The 22,631-nt window shown below is 45.3% G+C and overlaps 1 long non-coding RNA gene across 1 annotated transcript in view; it reads right to left on the bottom strand.

Moving 5' to 3' along the window:
• Positions 1 to 2,033: 2,033 nt before the first annotated feature.
• The window catches only part of LOC119402337 (uncharacterized), a 57,866-nt gene continuing 37,268 nt past the window's right edge, over positions 2,034 to 22,631 (bottom strand). The window contains exons 4-5 of the long non-coding RNA XR_005185756.2: positions 15,931 to 16,044; positions 2,034 to 2,068 (exon numbers count right to left, since the gene is read on the bottom strand). This is a non-coding gene — a long non-coding RNA (uncharacterized LOC119402337). The remainder of the gene's footprint in view (positions 2,069 to 15,930; positions 16,045 to 22,631) is intronic.

Below are 22,631 nucleotides of genomic sequence, written 5' to 3' on the forward strand. Positions count from 1 at the left end.
TGGCGATCAAGACAGCCACCTACATAAGTGGTAAACTGCACAGATGGCAATAATCCCAAAGCCAAGAAAAGAGACGCAAATAGATAATCTCGGGTCCGTTTCATTAGCATCATGCACAGGCAAGCCTACTTATCATGTAATTCTCAGATGACCAAGTACAATGAAGTCACATGAATGCTACATTAGTGACATGCTGAAATGGTCACACCAAGCCAGAAGCTACGCACGTAGCTTGACGTGGAATTGGTGACCGAAATCTTTTCCTGTATTCTGTGATCAGGTTCAGACCAAAACTCTCCGCACACAACAATATGCTACAAATTGAACCCTAAATATTAGACGTGTAATTGCAGATATTGCATACCAAAGCAATCATTAGAATGAGTCTCATGTATGCATTTGTCAACATCACACACAAGGCTGTTATAGAGACGCTACAAAAGCTAACCATCCGTACGTCTATGTAAGGACACCCATGTGTACCGTGTGATGGTGACCGTAACAGGCGAAATCAGATCATAAGACATAGAATTCAAAAGCTGGCGAACACGTTGGGAATTGGTTCCGTCTCCCTTTCTGCTTAATGTATACGTTTCCTGGCAGACCTGAATGGCATGACAGCATTACAGCATGGCCTGTAAGCTGATGGCGTCATTTTGTGGGTAGGTCACCGAATGTTCAGAGAGAAAAAAAACTGTGCAATGCACCACACAGGCTAAACCATATGCCAAACAAGTGATGTGGCCTAATTATCTAAGGGATATCCATTTGTCATTCTGACTGAAAGAGCTCAACTTGATACGCCTAGTGCAGGCCTTCATATCATGCTGTGTGCAACACCCTACCAAACTGCAAACGTCAGGGACGACTGCTATGAATAGTGGTGACTAAAATTATGGAATATTACGACTCACACGGAGTTCCATGGGCACACATATACCCAAAAAATTTCACATAATAATTACAAAGCATGAGACCGCACAAACAGAAATATTTCCCATGTTTTGAACGGAGAAATCTTTATTTACACCTTCTACCTGGAAAGATTCACTCCAAATCACACAAGAAGAAGACAGCAATGATGTGACAATGGACATAGTTTTTTGCAACGTGCCCGTTGTAACAGATGGCGATACCAAGTGCGGGGCGCCATGTGAGCTGAAAGCAGCTAAGGAGCAGAGGAATGCCCCATTGCATTGGCAATGGCTTCCACGTGAGCCAATTATGTAATCAATAAAAGAAATGAATTTTGAGGGCTCGTTTCATTGTTTGACGCAACCGTAACGAAACCCAGCAAATAATGAAGTCAAGGAAGCTATAGGGGACGTTACTTGATTGTGAGTATGAGTTTTTAAACCAGTACATGTGACGTAGATGTGCAACGTTTTTCGTGCCGGCTGGTTTTTTGTTGATACGCAGTAATTGGTGCGTTCCTTCGGATTGCGCATGCCGGACGCTTACGGCGATTGTTCTTTTAAGGGTGTTTTCTGAAATGAAAGATTCAGTTGTAAGTTAGCGCTATGTTTCGTGTTCCTTCTTTCTTGAGTCCGTGTGTGGTTGCGTTGCCGTTTCATTACGAGGTTCACAAAAGCCTGCGGAGCGCGAAAAACGTAGGGGTTAGCCATGCATCTGTGGCGGCTGCACCCATGCCCACTAAACATCCAAGGTAGCGGCACGGCACATACATAAGGGGCGGAACTTGAATCCAGCATCGGTCTTGACAGCTTGATACCAGGGAGACTTGATCCGAGGAATGACGTAGCTGCAGGTGTGCGCGCCTTTCAGATAGAAGAATTTGCGCGGCCTCTGTGTGGAGTGACACTGTCAAGGAAGGAAAGGTGGCTGGCGGTGCAATCACGAACTAAGGAACGTACAAAATTTGATAGTAATTCACTTTATTACGAGTTGTACGCGTTGTACAAAACGCTGTTGCCAATGTGTTATCCGAAAAGCGTACAGTTCGTAATATTTGTTTGACTTAAATTTGTTTTTAAGTATTCCAAGCAGATCTGCATTGTACTGGTCATGTTCTGGTCGTTCCACACTCGGACATCGTAAAATGTTGAATCTGCAGCAAGTAAAAAATGGTCAGAAACGCGCAAGCTCATTTGCATACTTTTTACAACACTCAGTGCCAGTTCATTTGTGAAATTTTCACCAACGATATCAAAGCGCTCAAGTAAAGGGCGCATGTTCACTATCTACCGAATTGTCGGGAGCATTCTTTGTCGAATGATCTGTGCTTCAGCCTTATAAGTGCTACTTTCTCTTACCTATAAGAATGCACATCGCAAAGCCACCGGCAGGGTTGCCGTTGGAGGCTACTTTGCGCCAAGCTGACTACTTTTTAACCCGTCTGGAGATGAAAATTTCAGGTGTGCGCCATGAATATTTCTTGGCTACTTTGAGCTATTTTGGCGCATTCGGTAGCCATTTTTCTTATGATTTGCAGATAAAGTACCGAGGCAACTGAATGACTATTCTTTTTTTCCAAGCTTCTCTGGCGTGTCAGCCCATGCATGCGCATGTCCTCCCACCGCCAGCAGGCTGGTGCTGATCAAGGCACTTCAACGTAACGCGCGGCGCACCTGCTGAGACGGAGTGATGAATTTATTGTTCTTGTTCATCTGGTCTGACACCCGCAGGGGGGTTTTCACCAAGAACTTCGTGGTTTGATGAATTTAAATAAAAGTTATGGGTGGGGAGGTTATACAGTAAAACTTGCAAATTAAAGATGAAATTTAACTGCGCCTTTTGGTTATGATCAGACCGAAGAAGTTGCGCCTATGTTGACCTACGCGTGGCTAGCACGCTGTCCACGCTGCCCACCATCGATGCTGACGCTACGAGCCAGTTTCTGACGCTGACGCACAGCGCCCGTTCTCGTGAGAACGTGACATAAACGGAGATCCGCAACAGAATGAAGCTTGAGTTGTCATCTTAAACTAGATACCGCTACTTGAAGCTGGACTGGCATTATGACAACTACTAATAATTTTTCATCCACAAGTACAAGCGCAACCTGCTTCTGCGATTATTATTCCTGCTGGCTGGTTGGCGGGATTGTTCCAATCTTGCTCTGTCTGGCAAATACTCTACATATTCTAGATACTATACAGGCGCACGGAACGTATAAATTGTTCGTGTATTTGCAACTTGCTTATGGCAAGTTGCAAATGGCTTGAAGACCTAGCAAGAGGAAAACAATAATGTACTGTTATTTCTTTTTATTGCTAATTCAAATTGATATTACTCATTATCAATTTTCCTCTTTCTTATTCTTTTATTCATTCTAGTTTACGTTGTTTTTTGTTTTTCTTCAATACTACTTCATGTCAGCGGGCTTTAATCTAGCCTACCTTCCCATCTTTTTTTTATACATAAATAAAGAAGACGAACAATAAACCATTTTCATATAATGCCTCTCTTTTTTTACCTTTCGGCTACAAGTATGGCGATAAGATGAAATGGCTTGGCTACCTTTAGCTTGTGTTCTGGCTCCTATTCGAACCCACCCAACAACAACCCTCACAAGCGGGAAGGAATAAGAGAAAAATTTCTCAAGAGATGAATCCTGAAATTTAAATGTCGGGCTCCAATGGTGAGGTTGCTGTATCGTATGCTCCCATTACTATCCCTTTCTATGCCGGCTGCTGTATAGGACCTCGGCGGCACAAGAGGAGGCTGGCTTTCGTCTTCCAAGCCTCAAGTGACAGCGCGTTACACGATTCAGCACATAGGATTTTTAATATATATTATATGGGTCATTCCATGTCAAGTGTACCAGGTAAATTTTCGATCATCTCCGATCGTGCTGAAATAAATTGGCCTGGTATATGTGAATGTCAGATGTAGAGCTTGAGGCGTTATATTTCGGGAAAAACATCTGTGTTGTCTAGAGGGCGCTTCGAACTTGGGGCACGGAAGTGAAACTGTGTCGTAATAAAAATTTATATAAAATCGCTGGTTTGAGTTATTACAACGAAACATTTTTTTTGCTTAATTCCAAGGTGCTGATCTTTCATGACTATGATAGTTTATTCATTTTTGTTTCAACTTTCTTTTTTTTCGCCTTGACGAATATCCGCAAGATGCTGCATGTTTAGAATTTCTTAGAAAGAGCAGCAATTTTTCCGCGAGTCATATATTCGCATTGAGGGCTTTGCGGGTTCCCATAGTAAGTGATAAAAATACTGCGGGACCGAAAGAAGAAGAAACGTTGCCACAATAATGTGACAAATTTGGAAAAAATAGCGTTTGACCCATATTGCGGCTTCATTTTCACAATGTAGCGTTCCAATTAAAAATATGACTTTTGCATCGTTGTGTAGTATGCTTTGTGGGTATGATGTACAGGAACCTTGAAAAGAGTAGTTTTTGATATAAGTGAAAAAATTTTTCTCACTGAACAACCACAAGTTCGTACTAAGTTCTCCTTTGTCTCGCCTTCACTGCATAGCTCGTCAGTGGAGGATTTGAGCGGGGTCCTTTCCGCAGCAAATAATGCAAGTCATACAACTGCTTGCCACTTATTTTAAAAATACTGCTGTATATAACGTCAAAAATAGCCATAGGGCTAAAATTATGGAACGGTACTATCCCCTTGGTCCATCAAAGTGCAGGTAATATTCAACCGCTACATCGTCCAAAGGGGCATAATTATATTGAAGTCAATGGCCTGCAGAGCTATTCTAGGGCGTCGTGTTTGGCTTCTGACAATTAAGATCCGTGGTCTTACGCAATAATTAACAGCAAAACTAAGCTATAGCTTGTTTAAGTTGTTTTTATGATCTTTCAGGTATAAGCCAGCTTGTGCCCTATATGGCCAATATTATACATCTATGCTGGCTAGCGGCTTTCTTCCCTGCGACTTCACGCAAAGAAACACCACGAACTACCTAAATTGTCTGTATGCAGCATATATACGGCTTGAAGCAGACTATCTTTCGAATAAACCAAGTACTTTAGACAGAATGTTGGGCTTTTATCTTACAATACTGATAATTTCTGTAGAATGTATGTCTCCTTCAAAAGTATGGGTGAGATATGTACCGCTCATATATATTCCCACGTTTTTCAGCATTCATTCGCGCATTCCATTTGTTTGCCGCTATGTCGTTTTCTTCATTCTCGAACACTTCGTCATTGAGAACGTGTGTGTAGTATAAGTGTATCTTGCTCATTGTATGTTTGTGTATCGTGTAGCTCACTAATGTAATGTCCCCTCTGCTGTCATGGTAAATATCGGTTTACGCCTGCTGGTGGGTCTTTCGTTGTTCATCCCGCTGATGACACTCCCGTAGACATGACGAAGCACTTTATCATTAGAATGAGCGCTATTTTTTAGTCTGGCATAGCGTTCCTAATGAACCACCGTAGATTATTGCTTAATCAAAAGACGTACACAACTTAAGCAACAACCGTACATTACTCCCGCTGGCCGAACGTCGCATCGAACTCGGCAGTAGTATGAGTACGCCCTCGTACTCATACTACTACTTTTCCAGTTCCTTTTTTTTCGCACAACCACAAATTGGAACAGCCTGCCCCACCAAAAATCGCCGCCCTAACCAGCGCACCCACATTCATACAAAAAATAACCGATCATTTTTCAGAATAAAATATCAGTTTCACCGCAGTGGCGAAGCAATGAATGCGATAGCAACATACGAAGTAAGATTGGCAGCTAACGTTTTTGGATACGATCTCGCGTAACGCTCGAAGATGCGGTTTTCATATTCTGCTCCTGTTGACAGCACAGCACGTGGAAGGGTATACGAGCCGTATCCCCGTATGCTTGCCGAGATAGCGTGCGCAGTGATCGCGACCGCGCCCTTAGAATCAAAGTTCACAGTTCCTGCTCGCACGACGGACATGGGTCGGCTCGTTTCATCTCTGCTTCAGCCGCATTCCTCGCGCCCGCTCGTGCGTTTTTACCCGCGGATGGAACATACTATCCGCGGGGGGATGTTACCGATTGCAACTTTATACGGAGCATGCCGGCGACGGCGATGGCGATGGCTACACCTACGGCAAAAGCCCGTCGAGTGTTCATATAATTGCTATTGCAATAAAAGTACTGGATGTCATTTTTATTATTCCGGCCGCTTGTGCACATTATCCGGAATCATGTACCCTTATAACTCCTGCCGTGTTTAATAATGGTCATACACATGTCATTTCTAAGTGATGCATATTAAACATATCTGAACCCTCCCCTCATATAATTTTCATGTTGGGCTTTTTAGCTAACAATATGAAAATAAACGAAATTAAATAAATGTATCTCTGTGCCTGTTACTGTGTACCAGTTGATGTGAACTCCTTAACAAACTCAACATTATCCAATGTGGTACCAAAAAAAGTATTTCATTCCCGCATATCGAAACAAAGAATAATTATAATATGCATTTTGTCATACGACATCAGCATCAACAAGTACTGATTCAATAAATAGAGATCGTCGATTCTCTGCACAACCCCGTGTGCATGACCACTCATCTGTTACATTTTATTCTAGATACATAAATAAGAGAAGACAACAAATTTGGTGTACATTTCTCACCTATGCAAACTTGAAATGTCGCAAAACGTTCACATCATCGTATAAACAGCACGAGCATGAACAAGCAAGGAATACCTGCAATTTTCTCCGCTCCAAACAGATTGTACCAGCTAGGCCAAGACATTATGGGGAGCATTATAGTGGCAGGTCATGTGTAGCAAACTAGGCCCTACGTGCACTGCTTCACAAGTGTGGTACACCATTCCGCTCTCGTTCGGAAAGTTTGATACAGGACGCACTGGTCGGTGCGTTATTGAACCAATGAGGGATCACCCCAAGAATTTGTAAATGCATCTGTCTGCACATCGTGGGCACTCTAAAGTCTGTTCTACGTCGGTATTGTCAAAATTATAGGCCGAAGTAAAGACAAAGCCACTCGTAAATACTGGAAGCATCCCACAATAAAAGAAAATATATTAGCTACGTGTGAGTAAAACGTGTAATCTCTTGTACAGCGCCGTGTAAATTTTTTACGATTTTTAGGGTGATTGAGCTGATATTTTTAAATTATTTTGTATTGAAAAAATATAGAGAAGTTGAGAAAGAGATAAAAGAATCGTTTAACAGGTAGTGTCACAGCACCAAGCGCTTCGAAAATTAGACTAATCATTGTCAAGGCAGCAACTGCATTCCATAACGGTAGAAGGATTGAAAGCTGGGCTAGTTGGTGACAGTACATGAACATTCTTGAAAGAGCGCAACGACAACAAGCACGAAGAAAAAGGAACCAGCGCTGTGGTTTGTGGTTCCTTTCTCTTCGTCCTCGTCGTCGTTGCGCTGTTTCAAGAATGTTCATGTTTCATAACGGAGTATTTGCATAGACTACCTTCACTCTCCCCCCAACTTCATATTGGAAGAGCAGTTAACAAAGCAAGTACGCAGAGGGAAGGGAAAGAAAGAACATTAGGGCCTAGTGAAAGAAGCTGCCGTGTCAAATGGGAAAGTTAGGAGGGACAGCAAAAAAATCATTGTTTCGCCGCAAGGGCCATAAAATGAATGCAATGACAACAAATTGCAATGGTATGGGAAGCAAGGCTTGCAGATCACTCATTTACGAAACGCGGCCGCTGCAGCCAATGAAGTGACGTCCGTGCTGTATATGGCTTCAAGAAGCGCAAACCTTGCGACGAGTACACGAAACGCACAAAAGCATGAGCCGCATCTTGGTGTCCTCTAATGTTAAAGCCGGCGCGACTTCTAGTGAACACGTCCGGTCGGTCAAAGTACGCATTTCCTGTTGATTCCAAACAACAAAAACCTCCCCCCTCCTATCGCCATGCGCCTTGCGCTCGACGAAAGACGGCCGCAAGATTCTTCCCTGCTTGAGCAGCGACCGTCGGAGGCACTCGAACGTAGAAAGTACGACGCGTTGGGCGATGTTATCGATTGGTACTTTATACGGAGTATCTCGCGGGGGACAGCGACGGCGACGGCAACAATGCGCGGGAAGTGTACATATAACTGCTTTAGGAATATATTGGTGGGAAGGTAAAAGCCCTAGATGCCGCATCAAACGCAAAATTTTACTGTCGGCATTCCGCGTCGGCGGCGCCAAGCGTCCTACGGAGTGGGGTACGAGTGATTAAAAATATCATCTTCACGTGAGAATGTCACACATCGCCAATATTTGTGCTGTCATCATGGCGTCACAAATTTTGTCGTGACGCAACGTCACATGATGCCTCCATCCGATGATATCGTAGCTTGGTCAAAGGCGGACCGATCACGGAGGCGTTGCAAAACTTGTTGAGGTGCCTCTTATCTTGGTGGCAGTGTAAAACCATGTTTAGTACACGAAGCTTTTGGAGAGTGGCGGGGCAGGATCAATGCATCGACTGAGAAGAAAAAGAACATGGTTTTCGCCTTCGAGCCGCAGTAGATGGATGCACAAGGGACCCCGTGAGGTTTATGTGATATCTAAGCACGCAGTGATTTACTTATCCCCAGCTAATATCTTGATAAGAACCGCGGTTCCGGTCACCATCACTGATCACCTGCGGTTTCGTTCCGCACTAGGCAGCATTTTATTAAGAACCTATAAAACTTGCATCGATTTTCTTTGTAGGTAAGCTTCTGGTTGAGCTAACAATGCGTGAGCATTGAAAATCCGGCTTCTATCCTCCCCCCCCCCCCCTCCATAGTGCATATGACACTTAGAGTATTACGAAAAAACAACCAAAAAGAAATGGAGGGGGGTTGCAGAGGATCCCGGCATGTTTGAGGGTCTGCTTCAGGTAGACAAGGTATGGAGGGCTGAGTCATTTGGCTCAGTCATGATTCCGTTCGGGTGGAGGAAAATTGCGCAGTTGATTTTCCCCCAGTAATACGTATCATGGTGACCGGCAACTGAACATGGTAATTTCGGGGCAAGAATGATTAAAAATACTAAAAGAACAGGCTCTAGTGTTTCTGGTCGTCGATATGTGTTTAATGTATTGGATATATTCAATACCTGTCTTTGAAACGTGTATACCTATCGGGTAGATGGCATTGAAGCTGTGAATAAGATGTGAGAATATTTCTGCCTCTGCCTTCTCGGTATCTCTCGGAGACAGGATATTTGATCGGTATATATACAGTGGTGTATATAGAGACAGGATATTTGAGTGGTGTATATCAGTTGGGAAAACGAAAACAAACAGATTTACTGGTACTTGTTGCACACTTATTTACATAGTAAATATTCGGGGAGGACAGAAGCATGTAGGAAAGGGTGTTTGAGCTCCGCTAACGTGAAACGTGTGGAGGGGCGAAGCATGCAGTGTGCACATGTGTTTCCCAAAAGCAAATCACTGCTGTTGGGCAATGAGAGACAGAAGAAAGATTAGGCACAGGTACCTGCAGTCCGCTTTTAGTTGACCTGCACGCTCTGAATCTTTATTGTTCAACTACCCACAAGAGAAATCTCCCACCGGCACTACATTGCATGTCAAGATACAGTGCATATATATACTGGGTGGCCGGTGAACGGTTGTGCAGCGCGACCAGTCTGTTTTTAAAGACGATAGTCTTTCTTGGGGAACTTAAACGCAGAAATTTTGGTCTGTCTTTCTGTTTGTCGGCACCGTCCCTCGATTCAGCCACTCGGCCAAAGTTGAACCACTTGCACAAGGGCCAGCCATCGTGAACTGCTCACTAGGTTCATACTTGTGTACATGGTTGATCAAAAAGCAAACATTACGCATATCTGAGGCGCAACATCACTAGGTAAGTATTAGGTGGTGTGTTCCTTTAATAGAAAATACATAGATACGTAATTCTAGAGACCCTAGTTTCTTAAGCTGCGCTGAAAATGCGACTGCGCCGAAACTTGGCTTCCTCCGTGCCCTCTGCGCGAGCTCATTGTTGTGTTTCGGTTTCAGTTCAGTATTGCACTGTACGAGTGCCATGGGGCGCCGCTCTGGCATTCCTGCTTTACCCAGGCGACGTGAATATAAAAGAGTGTGTGGAGAGTACTCGTTGAGTGCGGACCTTTCTCCTGCTTCGGCGCTTCGCGCCAAACCGCGTGTTCGGGCTGGCTGGCGTCCCCGCCGGTCGCGTTGGTCACCGACGGTCTTGCCTGCTGCTGCGCCGGGACTACCGGCCCGCAACACAGCATTCACGTTTCCCGACGTATTGCCAGATGGCGTTCCTATCTCACGCAGCGCCTCTTCTATCGTCTTTAGACGACATTTGCAGCGAAGCACGCAGATACGCGGCCAATTTTTTCAATCAAGAAACTCGCTAGCAGACGCTGTCTGCGTCGGCGTTGTCTCTCGCGGGCGAGGTCGCGTTCTCGTTCCTTGCGAGCTGGCAGTTCAGCGTTCATCGCAGAAAGAGCGTTTCTGTTGCCAACGCGCGCCGTTCGCTTTCTCTGGCCACACGGCGAGCGCTGAGGCGGGGCCGCCCTCTCTTGCGCTCAAGCAAATGGACCGTCACGACAGCACGCCGATGCACGCCGACGATGCACGCCGAGACCCTAAGGTGCTTCGCCCCTAAAAAGAAGAGCACCACGTGGCTCACGATGGTGCGAGCTAGTGGAAACGCCTTGGCTTTTGCAGGCCTATGCCACAGGCGGAAAGGAACGAGACGGCTGAATCAGAATCACAGTGTATATCAGATAGATGTGTCAGTTACCAGAATCGACGTGTGCAGGGAACGCGAGCCGTAGCTACACATGCCGCTGCGAAGTTCCGTCTTTCTTTTCTTGTGTTGATATCGCGTGCTCCCTTGTTTTGTTCGCCGCCCAAAGGAGGGCACTACAGGGTCTTGGGACATACAGTGTTCGGACAACACGAGCGCAAGCGTCCGAGAGTGGATTGTGTTCTTCGCATGCGCCCCGGTGGCTCGAAAATTTTCTGGGTCCCCTAGCTCCTCTAGTTCCCAATACGACTTTTTTACGATGCCGTGACGCGTGCGCCCTTCCCCTAGCGGAGAAGTCGCGAAACACCCCTCCACCTCAGAGGCTTTTCTTCTGGCAATACCGGTTGGCCCAGCCCTCACCAGTGTTCGCACGCTTATCTTTAGGCGAGGTTCGTACGTATTGTGCTTTCACAGCGAAGTTTGGATTGAACCTGTACACTGCATGAAGCTCACTTCGCTCGCTGCAGCGGCCGCGTTTGCGAAATGAGTGAGGCGCTAGCTAGAAGAGCCAAAGTAGGGGTTAGTTGATGTAATAACTGTGACAGTTCGCCCTCGTCCTGTGTGTACCTGCACGTTCTTTTTGTGCGTCCTTTTTGTGCCTGAGCAGAGTGCTGCAAATGTCGAGCTGTGACAGTTGTTAGTTCCCACTCACACTGTGTGTGTGTGTTCTTCTCCTGCGTTTTTTGTGCTTGAACATCGCGCAGGATGTTTCGAGCTGCTTGCAATTCTTCACGTCACATTACAATTTGCTGCTATCGCATTCATTGTTTCGTCCTTTTGTAATCACCGTCACTGTAATATTGCGTATAAAGGCTAAATCGATAGCATAGTCCTGCGGTAGCATCCACCCTATCTAAAGCGCGGATCAGCAGACGCCTTATAGCTTCAAACTTGTCGTGTTCCTGCTGCTCCACTTGCGATGAAGTGAGGGACGGCGCAAAGGTTACTTCGCTCGCTGCAGCGGCTGCGTTTCCTTACGCTAGTGTTTTGTTGAGTTATGCCATGTCACATGCTAAAGAAATAAGCTGCTAGACTTACGTCGTATAGCATTAGAATTTGTTTCTGTCCCCTACATAGCTTAGACGTTGCGGGGAAACCATGATTTTTTAGAAATTGCTTGTACTCATGCCAAGACGGTGTGGACGAGGTAGACGCAGAATTCACTTCTTCAATCACTTTTTTTACACGCAACCGTTTTATGCCGGGGTCCACAAAGACGTATTTCCATGACCGAAATACGTCAGAAAAATACACGCAATGAGACGTCGAAAAAGAAATAAATGAACTCAAACAGAAACATCCGTTGACGGGTGTCGAACCCGCGACATCACAGTGCGCGACAATAGGTGGCGGGCGCTTAACCCAGTGCGCTATCGTTCAACACAAGAAGGGCACAAAAACATGCCTTTGTCTCTCACACTTTCCGCTCAAGTAATCTTGGTTCGGGTGGTGGTATCGCGGTGTGGAAGCGGTAGACTGAAGTAATGCGTCACCTCCGCGATTATCTGCGGGAACGCGCGCATGAGGATGAGAGAAAGTATATTCTTTTAACGCGCCCTTGCTACGGCTGTCCCATTCGGCTTTTTTCCAGACGGCGACACCAACCGGCGAAACCAGGATCACTAGAGAGGAAAGTGTGAGAGCTAATGGCGCGTGCGCGTAAGCTTCTTGATGTTCGACGATAGCGCAGTGGGTTAAGCACCCTCCAGCTATCATCGAGGACCGAGATGTGTGTGTGTGGATTCCACTCCCCCTCAAAGGAACTTTTTGTTCGAGTTTTAACATGAAAGTGTTTTATGCCGGGGTCCGCCAAGTACATGCGGTACGGATATGACGTTGATAAAATGGACGCCAACGAGTGAGAAAGAAAGAAAAATATGAAAGAGATCCGCAGCTGGGAATCGAACCCATAACGTTACGGCCGCGACGGCACGCGCCCGACGCTAAAGCGACTAAGCTACCGTCGCAGATGCTGGACACTTCCCGAACGCGCCTTACATCTTTCACACATTCTCTCCCGCACGGTGCACTCTGTAACCAGTGCAGATAGGCGGGGCGGAGCTTTAGGCGGAGTGGGGTGGTGACGCCGTCTGGGAGAGGCGAAAAGAAGTAATGCGTCACGATCGACACTTACTAGCGGTTACTCCGAGATTTCGTGCGATATTGGAGGTCATGGTTAAAGCGTCCCGATAATAGCGAGGGCGTCGCGCTGGCGTCGCCGATGCACCCTAGGCGCAGGTACGTTCTTGGCCTTTAGCTTCGTGTTAGTGTGCTCCGACTCATCGGAGTATTGCAGCTTCCACATGCATCAAAGGGATTTATCGGCCGCCGACTACTTCGATTGCGACGGCACCGACTAACAAAACTGCTGCAATACGCGTTGCAGAAAGGGCACGATTTCGACGGCTGAATGCCTTGCCTTGATGGAGCGAGACAGAGGCCAGCGGGACGCACACGTTTGCGGCTCAAGCTACGAACCTCTACGAACTAGGCGTCAACATGGGTGCATCCGCGTCAAAGGGTGCTATAGCTGCCAAACACGAATAGACATTGTGCAAGGTCTCATACATCACTACACAATAAGCACTACTTCGGTCAAACAAGTTTCACTTTCGTGTTATACCGATTCCTATGACGGAGGGATCAGCCATGTTTTTTTTCTTCTACATCTGATCGCGTGCATTTTGCTGACGTATTTCCGTGACGGAAATAAGTCATGAAAGTCTTGGTGGACCGCTGCCCAAAACACTTTCGTGTTAATAAGGAGGATAGAGCGAAAATAATAGGGTATCAATGTATACTACAGTATAGCTGGGGGTTTGGAACACGAAGTGAGTATGAGGATGAGGGAAAGGCAGAGGGGACGGCCACCAGCTTCGATGTCTCCTCAGTCTTTGCACCACTAGTGCGCAGCTGCCCCATTTTCTTTCCACCTCATACGACCTTGAAACATTGAAAATTAAGGCTTTCGCCTTGAAAATTTCTAGGACCTTCATGTTTTCTATAAGGCGACTTGCGTATATTGCTTCTAGAAAATAAAAATATGTTCCCAGCAATGCATTTGTATTTTCACATGAAGCCGACTTTAAGGAGATCAGTGTAAGCTTGGTCTTTTTAGGCCTACTTTGTAACACATAGTGTTGCATGGTAGCGTACTTAGCCTATATTCATGGTGGCGGCTTCATCGCCGATGTGTAGCGGCAGGCTCTCCACAGCGGTTTGAACGCTGATGAGCACGTTCACAAACTGGTGTTTGACACAAACTTTGCCTCCACATGTTACCACTGTGTCGTGTGCTAAACAGTTTCACTGGTCAACCACCTTCACAAAGCGTAATGGCTCACAAGTTTGTTTTTCCTCCAATGGAACTTGGGTGTGACACCGCGGCAAATATCACTCTGCGTTAAAATTGTTGCTTCCTAATTCATTAAACTTCAACCTGATGACTCCTGGATATCGGAAATTCTTCTCAGTTCAGATAAAACGACGCGTTTAGATATATGTACACAGTAAGAGCTCGTTAATTCAACCCTCATTAATTCAGAAAATCGGATAATTTGGACGTGTTCTCCGGGCCGGGGACCATACGCATTATTTGATGTCATGAAGCTGTTTCAGTCAATCAAACCTTCGTTAATTGGGTCATATTTGTCCTCAACCCGACTAATTTGGACAATCCTTGCAGCGTCGAGCGCGAAGCCCTGCAAATACGCGATGCCGAAGAGAGAATCAGCGTTCGCTAAAATGTTCGCTGACAATTGAAACGAGGCAACCGCTGTCGGCACCGCTATCTTCATCAGGTAACCATGCTTTCTCGATATGCAGTTCCGACACTCAACAGATTCGTTTTGACTTGACGCAATGTACGCGTAATGTCACAAAACTCAGACATGGCAGAAGCTGTTCAAGATGAAGAGCTGTCAGCCGCGGTCCCCATGCGGGCATCAAAATCGCTTCCCACCTCGCGATGGACGGACGATCAGTTGCCGGCCATTTTTCCTACGAAAGATCTATCGTCACGTGCGCGTGGTGGTGTAGGTGGGCAGTAATAACGAAGAGGTGCAGAGCCCGTTTCGGGCTAATAAATGCAGGAGCCTTCCGCCGTGGTCACATAGCGAACGAAGTCACAGGATGACGAGAATTACGGTTTCTACACCGCTCTTATGCAAAGTGATGGATTTACGTGTTCATGAAGTAAATTAAAGGGTATTGATGTAACATACATTGGCTTATTGTTTTCTTGATACTTTCGATAATTCGACATTCGCTTATATCGTCGGACATTTCTTCCGGTCCCATGAAACTCGAATTAACCAGCTTTTACTGTATTCGTAAATGTATTTGAGCACATTGCATGCCTCCCCGTTTATTGACAACACGTGTGTGTGTAAATACATTATGCCTTTTGATTAATTTATTCCAGCTTATGACAAGTGTCCCCCGCTATCGTTTAAGGGCCGCAAATGCGGCCACTCAGTTGTAAAACGTATTGAGCAAACATCCTCTTCTCCAAAAAGCCTATTTAGCCACTGGCGGAGAGACATGCTGCAAAGATTGCGTGTTAATATACGGTGTTAATATGCTATGCGGTGTGCCGTTCGTTTCATTCCGATTTGATGTTTTCCGTGTGGAAAACACCGTATTTTAAAAGGATTATTTGCTTCTTGCGTCGAGAATGATATTGTGTACTTGTCCTTAGAACTGTCTTTGCTCTGGTACGTGGTACATGCCCTGGCTTCACTCTTCAAAAATCACGCTGTTCTAAAATTGTATCATCTCACGTCTTATGGAGTGCAGTACGCTCATCTAACGGCCTTTGAGAATGCAATGACAATAAACACGACAAACAACTAAACATATTAACCAGCGACGACTCTATATATTTTAAGGTTTGTAATGCTGCTCTATGATAAAGAGCTCGGTCCTACTACAGCAACTCAAGGCTGTCCAGAAGGCCCACGACGCGGTGGTGAGGCTCGGCATCCCCGTCTCTACGTAGGAGCGGACCGCGAGTCTCTCCCTAGAAAACGAGGGTGGATTCGCTCAGGACCTAAATAAAGTTTTTTTTTTGTATATACGTGTAATACTGCAGGCTTTTTGATAGCCACGTAAAAATGTGCTGTCATACACAGATCATGGTTTGAAACAATTGTACATTTAAGATGTTGACCGGTGATGTATACTTTTTCTACATTTTCCAATCGCTGTTTCCGCAATAATAAGATGTTGCTCAGTATTCTTACCATTGGTGAACAGATCGACGCGAAACAAACCACAGATATAGTCGCTGGATGCAAAAAGTAACACCTCGGTGCTGTTCCATGGAACCCATTTTGCTGTTGGAAACTGGGTATCATCTGAAGATGGATGTTAAATACATTGTATTAGTAGTAGTAGTAGTAGTAGTAGTAGTAGTAGTAGTAGTAGTAGTAGTAGTAGTAGTAGTAGTAGTAGTAGTAGTAGTAGTAGCAGTAGTAGTAGTAGTAATAGTAGTAGTAGAGGAAATAGTAGTAGTTATAGTGGTGGTCGTAACATTATAAGCATTAACTTTATGTATAGTATTCGCAGCCGAAAAAATTGGGCGACGCTCAAGCTTCGCCTTCAAGAGTTGATCGCGATAGCGATATACGGCACGATCTTCATCGCGCTCTGTTTCGCTTGTGATTATATTCAGTCACCCAGTCTCACACACAAACATACACATGACATACCTATTATAAAGGTAAAGCTTCCCGCCCTCTCTGAGAGCACTTTTATAACAGTGTACCCACTACGTGTGTGTATGAGAATGGGCGCACTAAAGTGCCCTTTGTAACGGGTGGCATGCTTTAAACCAGCACCAGTTACACGCGTGATATTCTTTCGGAGTTGCGCTGCACCCACTGCGTGTCGGTAGGGAATACGCGCAGTATTGTGTGTGCCTTTTGTAATGAGTAGCCGGCTTAAAACCACCAAGCAATTCGCATGGCGTGACGCCCGATGGCAATATACGCTTGTACCCCGTTTTGCTGCGATATTACATCTCGTACTGTGACTCCTATGTACAGGACGCGTATGTTTGTGAAGCAATAAAGTGAACTTCAGTGCAGTTCCAGGCAATGGAGTGGTTCCAGGCCTGTAGCCAGGGGGGGCTAGGCCTCACCCCCCCCCCCCCCGAAATTTTGGTGAAGTAGGTGTTTTTGCCAAAAATAAATAATGAAAAAGTATTTTCCTCAAAAATTCAGGGTTTTCAGCAAGTGGGCCCCTCCGAAAAAAATTCCTCGCTACGGGCCTGAGTGGCTCTATTGTGTATTACTCTAAATGGTGTCTGTTACTGATGAACATGCGGCGTTAATAAACCGGTAATAAAGAAAAAAATGGAGTGGCTCTTTTATGGAACAGCTGCTTGCCACGCAGACGGCCGGGGTTCGATTCTCACTCGAACCCAAGATTTTTATTATTTATTTTATCTGCATCTTTCCCGATTTTTCGTTCACGGACAAGATGGTGATTTTTCGCTCGCAACCAACGACGCCGACACCGACGCCGGCGTCCTTACCGGAATTTCTGCGGAACGAACAGGAAGGATGCAGATTGTTGAATGACGCCGTATATTGGAAAGATCTTGCCTACTTTTTCGCAAGGAAGGTAGGAAAGAAAGACATTAAATCGAAAAAATGAATGTGAACACAAAAAATTACCATCGTCCGCAGCGCCTAAGCTGTTGTACAGCTAAGAGCAAGCTGACCACCGCGCGCGGAAATTCACGAGCGACTTGCTCTGTGCAAGAATGGTATGGCCATGGAGTGAAACCCCAAAATTATCCTTTTTGTCACGTCGTCTGTTACGCCGTCACTCCAACGCGGACTCAGCGCTCGGATGAGGGCGCACCTAAGGCCACATACATAGAGTGGCTAGATTCCACTCTTCCTTCTTACAGGGTGGGGACAGGCGCCGCCATATAGTGTATGAGCGTGTAGGCCCGCGTTAAACTGGGAACACCACACAACGCGACAATATAACGCGCGTAGGCATGTCCGCGTCCTGCGGTGCGACAGAATATGGCGGCCGCACGATGAAATGGGAAGCTGATACCTTTTAAAAAAATGACCTTGGAGTGCGTAATGACAGTTTGATACCTGCGGAACTCTAAATCCGATGTGAGAATTCTCAAAAGTAAGCGCAAATAGCAGTTTTTTTTCATGAAAACAGGGGCTGCAGGCGCAGGGCCTCGTGAGATGCTGAAGGAACACGGTGACGTCATCTTCGGTGTACCGCATCATCGGCGACAGTAGCATTGTTAAAGTGTGGCCCTCGCCATCGGTTCCGGCAACGCGCACAGCCGGAGCTAGTCATGGAGATCACGGTTGAAGGTACAAGAGCCGATTGTTACTAGTATAATCCAATACATACTAAGCAGCAAGTTAGAACTATCAGGTATATAAGTTCTTCTACGCTAGCCACTTTTCGTAACGAACTAATTATGATCAATTAGTCAGATGCTATACGTGCAGAATGCGCTCGAGTAGCACACAAATTATTTATAAATAAATTCAGAGATAATTACCATAGGTCATTTCCACTTAAAAAAGTTCAGCCTTCCCGTAAATGCAAGGAACCATGGATCACAAAACAATGCTTAAAGGGGCCCTGCAACACCTTTCTTAGTTATATTGGAATAGTCTCATTATTGACGTGTGACTCTTCACGAGTCATATGCCGCAAAAAATTTTTCGAATCCGTCAAGTCTAAGTGGTGTTACCAAATTATAGAGATCACGTTCCGCAGCTTTCTCTCTCAACTCAACGCAGCGAGCGCGCGGAAAGCTGCGCGCGGCGTGAGGGGAGGGAGGGAGGGCGGAGGTGCGAGGAGGCGACGTCAGCGCCGGCGGCATTTTTTTCATTTTTTTTCTCTCTGGCGTCTCGGTGCAACCACGTGGTCTGTGCCGCCACTTCCGGTCGGCTTGCGTCGTTCTCGTCGAGCGGAGTCGATCGCGCTGTGTATCGCGCGTGCTTGAAAACTGCGCGTCGGTTTGGTAATGTTGGGTGTGCACCTCGAACGCCGTAGTGTTTTCATCGCTCTGCCAACCATGGAAGCAAACGTGCGCGCTCGTTTGGAACGAATGACAGCTGAGATCGGTTTCGGCCCATACTCCGATACACCGCCTCGTAAGACGGCACTGGTAGACGACCCCGAAGCGCCGCCATTACCGGACGCCAGCACTGTTATCGGAGACACGCTGCGCCCGTGCCTCGGTCGGTCGTGAGAACGTGCCGACGATGCAGTTCTCAGCTGACGAGGCAACACTCGAACGGCTGCCACTCTCAACGGCAACCGGCGATGGTCAAAAGCACAGAAATATTCACGTTTTCGGCACTGCGCATGGCGAAGAAAACGGAACCACGCAACTACGAGCAGACGAGCTGTCAGTGAGACCGGAAGTGCTAATATTAATGTTTGTTCGGTGTTTTTAACGCGATAACATAATATAAACGTACATATTATCTACTTATTGAACTCAAAATTAACAACGAAAGTAATAATGAGGGTGTTATCGTGATTATAACATTAGCCAATGGTGGAACTGCCGACAATCGCGTCATATTTTGCGGACTAATACATCATTTGTCGAGAGAAGAGGGAGCGATTTTCAGCTGACTTTGAGAATTTATTGTAAATTCCAGGCCGTCCGCATCGCTATAATATTTGGCTCGCGTGTTCTCGGGAGCCTCGACTACCGATCGGCAGCGCTTTTTGAGCATGCTCGAAAAGTGTTGCAGGGCCCCTTTAAGAGAAATAGGCTCGAAAAATAAGCTTTATAATGTGTTCTTGAATGACAAAAGTGAAAAGGCGTTTAAAATTTTTAAGGCGCATAGAAACAAAGTGAATAATCTTTTGCGATATGAAAGATGGTGATGTTTACGAAAACTGTTCGACGTGAGTATAATGAGAAACCAGGTCTTGCATACAAAAGTCTTGATGAAGTGCTAGGTCGCATTGCCGTGGGAAATGCGGATCTCTCAGAAATCATTGCAAGGAGACAAACGGTTGCTGGAGTCCATTTAGCAAACACATTTAATCATTATTTTACCTCTCTGCCAAGCGCTAACAGCCGCAGCTCACATTGTCTGCAGTACCTGGCAGTCCTACTAAAAGATAGTGCACGTCTTGCCCCAGGTGGTGCAAATTAAATAATTCATGCCTTTACGTCGCTTAAAAACAGTAACTCTTCTGACGCCAATGGCTTCCAGATACGGCGGGTAAAGTCTTGGACATAGTACCTCCCATTTTAGAAGGCGTTTCTAACCTTGTTTCCTCGCATGGACATTTCCCAGAGGAATTACAGAAGGCGAAAGTAATTGTTTTACACAAAGGTGACGACGCTAATGAGCTCTCCAGTTATAGGCCAATATCACTTCTGCCAGTTATTTCTGAAGGCTTGGAAAAGGTAATATATAATAGAATGATTACTTTTATTGACAAAATCAGATTATAACAGACAGGCAGTTCGGGGTCAGAAAAGAATTTCCTACTGAAGACGCTCTCTTGTCACAGAAAAAAAATCATGAGTCGTCAGAGCACGAAATGTGTACATTAGGCGTATTCGTAGACTATCCGAAGGCTTGTAGTAACATAAATCATTCTACTTTGCTGAAAAAGTTGAGTAAATATGTTTTTTGGGGTGTTTCTAGAGCTTCTCAATTTCAACCTGAAACATAGCCAACAACAGCCATACGTTAATCATCGTACCTCAGATTTTAAGGCGTTAAGTGCCGGTGTTCCGCAGGGCAGCATTCTCGGGATCCTTTTTTTTTCTGCCGGTATATTATGGCATAGTAAAAACCGATAACTCCGCAAGATTTTTAATATACAAAGACGACACTACGCTACTTTTCACCGCATGCGATGCTGCAGATATAATAAAAGATGCCAATCACGCATTAGCAATTCTATCATCATGGACTGCTGACAATTCTCTTAAAACAACTGTTGTTAAAACAAAGGCTGTTTTGTTCAGACCCAAAAACCGCAGGATGGACGCTCACACTGGTTTATACTATGCCAATTAATCTATTGAAATAGTGCATTCTGCAAAGAGTCCAGGCCTTTTGTTTGAGGAACGCAGCGCCGCCACGGTGGTCTAGTGGTTATGGCGCTCGACTGCTGACCCGAAGCTCGCGGGACCGAATACCACAATAAGGTACGCATTTGGGCTGCTTGGTGCATGAATAACTGTAGAAAACAGCACCAAAAGACGGGACGAAGAAAGGACACAAACCGCAGCGCCGTGGTTTGTGTCCTTTCTTCGTGCCCTCTTTTAGCGCTGTTTTCTACAGTTAATCGTATTCCGACCGCGGCGGCTGCATTTTCGATGGAGGAGAAAATGTTTGAGGCCCGTGTACCTAGATTTAGGTGCGCGTCAAAGAACCCCAGGTGATCGAAATTTCTGGAGCCCTCCACTACGGCGTCCCTCATAATCATATGGTGGTTTGGGGACCTTAAACCGCAGATATTATTAGTATTATGTTTGAGGAACGCATATCCTGGAATAAGCACACTGAGCTATTGACAGGTAAAATTTCACGGCAGTGCCGTACACTCAATAAATGCAAATACTACTTGGTAAAATATATCAATCTGCTTATCTATAACAGTCTATTTGCATCGCATATAAAGTGTTGCTGCTTAGTGTGGGCTACTACGACGCTGGCGCACATCAAAAATCTTCACATAATCCAGAAAAAAGCGATCCGTACTATGATGAACGCGTTACACAACAGTCACACCGAACCATTCTTTCTTCAATTGAACTTAGTTCCGCTTCCATTACTAAACCAAGAGACGCTATCTAAACGCTATCATGCTGGTTTCCCAAAAAACAATTTCTTACGCAACCTTTATTGTCTAAAAAAATAAAAAGCTACGCATGACTCGTCTTACAGAAGAATGGGAACTTCCGCGCACACGAACTAACTCTGGTAAACAGATGTCATGCTACTTATTGCGATGCCATTTAAACAATTCTTATTAGCGTGTGCGTTGCTCTTGCTCACGAAAAGAAAGCTTACAAGCATTTCATTTTTTGCCGTTATGAGTGTTTACATTCATTTTATCCATTATTAAGTTGTATTTTTTGTGCGTATTAATACAAGACATATTCTACAGCAAGTTTGCATTGTATGTGTTGCATTGCAGGAACATATTGTTACATTTTATGTTAAGCCGCGTTTCTCATGTACAATTGCATTACGTTATGTAAAAAAATGTGTATTTTTTATGTAACATTTGATTCTTCTCTTTTTGCTTTTCTTCGTATTTGTGGGGCTAAAAGGACGATATTATGTTTAATGCTGTTCCGTGTTCATGTTGATTTCTGTTGGTGCCCAGTTCCAGGGACCGTGGCCTCGTCATGTCGTTTTGTCGCTTTTAGCTCACGGCACCCTCAAAATCTGTATTTTTAGCAATCTGACTATAAAATAAAATTATTCTGATCATGACATTCCGCTCGGCTGCGCGTAGTTATGGCAAATTATACATGAACATCGGATGGATAAACAGCGCTCTCGCAGTTAGTTCCCATCAGTGGGCGGGCGGAACCTTCCATCAGAGGGCAGCGTGGCTCCGCCAAAGGTACTGAGGATGACGCAGATTGTTTCCACGCCCACAATCTTGGCGCGTTCGCGTGGGCGGAGCTAGATAAAGTTTTGTTTCGCTTATTAGCCCATTAGCGTTAAAGTGGTCGTTTTTCAGAAATTCATGTGTCGCCGTCGTTGGTTGTGAGCGAAAAATCAGCCTTGTCCGTCAGCGAAAATTTGCGACCGATATAATTAATAAATACCTAATAAAACATCGGTTTGATTGGGAAACGAACCCCGACCGTCTGCACAGCAAGCAGGTGCTCTACCACTGAGCCACGTCATTGCCTGGAGCTCGACCTCAAAAAAAGCCTATACAAATGTCATGA

The sequence above is a fragment of the Rhipicephalus sanguineus genome, chromosome 8, assembly GCF_013339695.2.
Source record: "Rhipicephalus sanguineus isolate Rsan-2018 chromosome 8, BIME_Rsan_1.4, whole genome shotgun sequence".
Classification (NCBI taxonomy): domain Eukaryota; kingdom Metazoa; phylum Arthropoda; class Arachnida; order Ixodida; family Ixodidae; genus Rhipicephalus; species Rhipicephalus sanguineus.